This window comes from Diabrotica virgifera, chromosome 2 (genome assembly GCF_917563875.1).
Source record: "Diabrotica virgifera virgifera chromosome 2, PGI_DIABVI_V3a".
NCBI lineage: Eukaryota > Metazoa > Arthropoda > Insecta > Coleoptera > Chrysomelidae > Diabrotica > Diabrotica virgifera.
In genome coordinates, this window is record NC_065444.1 from 165,850,230 (window position 1) to 165,855,855 (window position 5,626).

The window sequence follows — 5,626 nt, forward strand, 5'->3', positions numbered from 1 at the left end:
CTCTTCATCAACCGTGTAGGAAATGAATATTTGGTGTTTTGTAGCTTGACGAAATTTAGAAAATATTTGGACTCTTATGAATCCCGGTTCATCCATATTCTCATAAATTTGAAACTATTTGTCATTATCTCTAATTATTATTTGATCTTGTATGTAAGATGGTGCCAGTTTATTCTGATATATTCCAATCGTAAGGTCTTTTAAGTATTCAAAGTCGAAAACAGGAAAGTTAGCAGTTGCCCGTTTTTGTTTGTCTCTAGTTTCATGTCAGTTAATGTATTTTTACGTTTCAACATATTTTTCTTTAATTGTGGACAGTGTTATGCGGGGAATTCCCCTATTTCCCCCGTACATCCGCCATTGTTCAGTAGTCTGCTAAAGATAAGGCGGAATTGCAGCTATGCTGGTATTGGATAAGTGTGAAGCCTTCATGAAAACATGATACTTCTTATGTAGTTCAAGCAGCACATTTTCTATCGCATTTCTTCAGATTTCTGAGGACTTGTCGGAGGATTTCTGAAGACTAAAATAGGATGCATCTATTTTTGACCAAGAATTCATAATTCATGTGCAACACGCAAATAATGCGTATGAGTATCTCTTCTTTTAATAAAAAATATTTTCGTTTACTTGACCGTGAATCAGTGGCGCACCCAGGTGGAGGGGGTTTTGGGGGTTAAAAGCCCTCCCAGGGCATATTATAAAAAATATATGAAGAATAGTAAGAAAGTGTAACTTGTCTTTCACAAACAATAAAAAAAATTTCGGTGCCCAACATATTTTTCTTTAATTGTGGACAGTGTTACGGGTGGAATTCCCCTATTTCCCCGTACATCCGCCATTGTTCAAAAGTCTCCTAAAGATAAGGCTGAATTACAGCTATGATGGTATTGGATAAGTGTGAAGCCTTCATGAAAACATGATAATTCTTATGTAGTTCAAGCAGCACATTTTCTATCGCACTTCTTCAGTTTTCTGAGGACTTGTCGGAGGATTTCTGAAGACTAAAATAGGATGCATCTATTTTGACCACGAATTCATAATTTATATGCAACAAATAAAGGATGCGTATGAGTCTCTCTTCTTTCAATAATAAATATTTTCGTTTACTTGACCGTGAATCAGTGGCGCACCCAGGAGGGGGGAGGGGGTTAGGGGATTAAAACCCCTGCCAGGGCATATAAATAATATATAAAGAATGGTAGGAAAGTGTAACTTGTCTTTCACAAACAATAAAAAAAATCCCAAGCCCCTCCCCCAGAGAAAAATTCTGGGTGCTCCACTGCCGTGAATTAGTGCACTTAACGTAAACCGAGCACCTGAATCCAATAACTTCAGAATAATAGAATAATAATAGTTAATAGTATTAAAATTGTATAAACCGAGCACCTGAATCCAATAGCTTCAGAATAATAGTTTTTCAGATCTGGGTCCCATGGACTTTTTTAATCTACGCACTAAGAACCATTGACCGAACTTTCGTTAAATTTGACCGGGACCACTTTTCCATAAGGAGTGTTGCGGGGTCCTTTCTGAAGTAAAACATAATCATTAATGTACTGAGATTGTCACTTATTCTCACGGCATATGCATAGGTAATATATACCTTTGTATACCTTTCTCTTAGCCTAATTGCCTACCATCTTCCATTGAAGATTGGCAACGATCTCAGCAAAGTAATGAGTATCTTATGCAGCTCAAAACAGTGAATGTGAGTCCCAAACCAATCTCTTATGTTTTTCAATCACAAGTGCTTCGCTTTTCCAGTCCTCTCTTGACTTCTATTTACCCTTCGATAATTAACTTCAGAAGCTTTCTTTATGACTTTTTAGAATATAGCCAAGGTATGAGGTTCTTCTTTTTTTTTATTTTACAAATCAACTCCCTTTGTTTATTTAGCCGTTAAAGAACTGTTTTGTTGCATGCAAACTCACTGTACTGTACATTATCGTAGGGGAGCCCAAGGGGGATTTTTGCAGTTACTCGAGCGCGTCAGATTATTATATGGGGAGAAACCTGGTGCCCTGCAGATGTACCTCTACCATATATTAGCTCTTAATACAGGGGAGTTCGTTAAGGGGGCTCGAAAAAAATCTATCCTTAAAAATACTCGAAATTGTCAGATTAAGATAAGGTAAGTTAAGGACATGCAAAACAGTGTATATTTCAATACTCTGACGATTTGAGCGGGGCGTAAGGAAATGGGTGAGTCAAAAATTTTCACAAAAAAAAAGCGAATAATTCGCGAAATGCACGTTAGATCGAAAAACTAAAAAATACGTGTTCAATAGTTTTCAAAAATCTATCGAATTATACCAAATATGACCCCCCCCCCACAGAGAGGGATGGGGGTAAATTTAAAATTTTAAATACAAATCCCGCGATATTTCGCAAAATAAACATTAGATCGAAAAACTGCAAAATACAATTAATCAATATTTTTGAAAAATCTATCGAATGGTACCAAACATGACCCCCACGGAGGTGGAGTGGGGGGTTACTTTAACCCGGCACCTGCCTCGTGGGGTGCTACCAGCACCCCATAACACATTTTTATCAAATATTTGGTATTTCAAGTTTGGTAACCGAGCTGTGCATCATAATAGCTTTCTATAATATTATATAACATAAATGTGTTAGTGTTTGAAGTGGTTATTTAGTGTCATTCTGAACTTACAGCTCTAAAGTCGAATTGGGGTGTCATCATCTGGCACTTTAAGTTTAAATTTTTTTTATATTTTTGATAAACAGGTCAAATTTACATTTTTTATTGAAATAACTGATTTAAATTATTAATATAGACTCTATAATCATTAAATCTTAATTTTTTTAGATATTTTACTTGACTTCATTTATTATGGCTTGGTACTTGCTAATTTGCTTATAACACCTTTTTTATTTTATTTTTTAAATTTATAACATATTAGTGGCTAATAAGTTAATAAAACATGTTTATTTATATTCTTGTGTTAACTCAACACATTATTTTGTTTTTTAAACAAGTAGATCACAGAACATTTTTAAGGGGTGCTGTGAGCACCCCACGTGGCAGTTGGCGCCTTGCAAAGCCACGTGGCAAGTGTCGGGTTAAAATCTTAAATAGGAGCCCCAAATTTTTATTCCAGATTTGGATTCTTTACTTAAAAATAAGCAACTTTTATTCGAAACATTTTTTCAAATTATGGATAGATGGCGCTATAATCGGAAAAAACTATTGTTGGAAATGAAAAATTAAATTAAAAAATGGCAAGCGCCCACTAAAATGGACAACTTTACTTAACTTTTTTTGGTTTTAGGACCTACTCTTCACAACCCAATAGGTCCCCAAAGCGCTCGAGTGACTGCACATTTAGCATACTTCGCTCCCCTACTATTACATAATCATCACTATTCTCAACTCCGTTAGACGAGTCAATCCAAACTTAAGAATTAAAAATCAATCAATCCAATCAAATCTTCGAGATGAAAATAATAAAATACTGGTTTACCAAAAGGATTTCAAAAAGCTATGGAAAAAGTTCTTTGACAGTTTATTTAAATGGAGAATTTGATAGGGAATTAGTTGAGCTAACGGAGACAGTGACAGAAATGGCCACTAAAATAAGTTGGGAAGTTGGACTAGATGACATTCCTGGGAAGGTGTGGACAGATTTTGGGAGAGACAAGAACTAGTTGACCAACAGGTTTATTTAATACAATTATGGAAGAGGTACACCTGTCAGACGAATCGGGAAGCAGTGTATTCGTAGCCGTAGCTGTTTATAAAAACAAGGGAGATGTACAACAAAGCACAATGTACTGTGCTAAAAGTCTTGGTACTTAGTTACACCATGAAAATATGGGAGAGAGTAACTGATAGACGGATACGCGAAGAAACCGAAATATCCGATAATCAGTTTGGGAGCGTTCAAGTATTACGTAACGCGATGTTTGCCCCCCCCCCTCCCTCTCATGCAAAAATCAGACTGCTATTTATCACCTGTCATAATTCCTGTCATTTGACATATTCTACATGGTCCACTCATTAAAACGCCCATTTGGTGATGGTGATAAGTAGCAGTCTGATTTTTGCAAGAAAGTTTAATCTCTGTTCAAAGAGTTTATGTCTGTCTTGTCGGACAAAATACATGTGCCGTTTTCGTGGTGTGACCGTTCCAAATTTTTAACCTGTTCCACAATTAAAACTTCCCCTGTTCCAGTGTTCCCATATATCAAAGTTTATCCGACTAGACACCCTTAAGCTATTAAAAAATTTTCAGCTTGCTATTAATCAACTTTTTTTTCATACGCGGGATCCAGACCTATTAATTTGAAGTAATAATTTAAATTTATAAATTAACCGTTGACAAAATATTTTCCATATTTATTGTTTCTAGTGACGCTGCAATAAGTGAATAATGAGTGTTATGTATAATCCGAGAGTAGTTAGTAATACGTCTGATTTTTGGCAAAAAAAGCAGTTAGTGATTTTTTCCAAATACTACACAGAGCTCATATGCTAGTAATGATTTATTAAAAATAAAGACAATATTATTATTATATTTATTATAGTTATAACAAGTTAAAATGAGTTGTTATTCTGAGAAAGCTTCTTCATCATCGTCTTCTTCATCAACGGCTGGTTCCTGTGTTAAACCCGGTACAGTCACTGTTGGTAAGGAAACATACCAGGCATGAAGTTCCTGAGGTATTACTTCTTTCATGCAAAGTTGTAACAAATCCTTTTTTTTTTAATGAACTGATCGGAATAGGGTGCTGATATGCTTTCTTAATTTCGGTAACATAGGGTTGACGACATTTTCCACTTACATTGAGTTTGAGGTAAGGTCCAGTGTACCCATATCTAAACTTTATAACTGCATAAATTGTAAATGCATAAATTGTAAATACACAGTTTACGGCTGTAATATAATAAATATACATTTCCTGAGGGTATGTAAATGTTGCTGACATAAATGTAGTATCTTCTTGTGACCTAATTTTGTCATTGGTTTTTGCCTCATAGGCTACTTATTTTCGTTGAATATGCTCATTAAAGCGCTGTTCCAGCTCTAGTGTTAGTTCTCCTGCTAATTTTGCCTCAGAAACTTTATTACACAAAGGACACTGGTCTTTCTTTGGTACAAAAATGACAAATTGTACTATTCACAAAAAACTTTTCGGTATACTGAATGACCCACTGGAACTTTATTTTTTTCTTTACATGATGTAGTATAGAGTGAGTACAGTATAGAGATAACTTGGAGTCCAAGTAGTGTCTCTTTGTACTTTTCCTACAGTAGTGCGACTCCATTGAAGGAAACATATTAATATGTTCTTTGACAAAAGTCATTATCAGCGACTTTGGTTTTATCGTTTTATAGAGAACACTATTGTGGCAAAAGTCACTAACTGCCATTAGTGATTTTTTAACATACAATATTCCCTATAACATATTATATTTTATTGTAACACATTGATCTTATTGGAAAAAGTCGTTAACTCGGTTAGTGACTTTTACCAGTTTTATATTTTTGTTACATGTCATATTATAATGATTAATACCAATTTTAAATTACTATCTTCCGTTCAGTTTTGCAGTTAGTGACTTCTACAGATGAACAAACTGCCCACAGTAGACCACTAG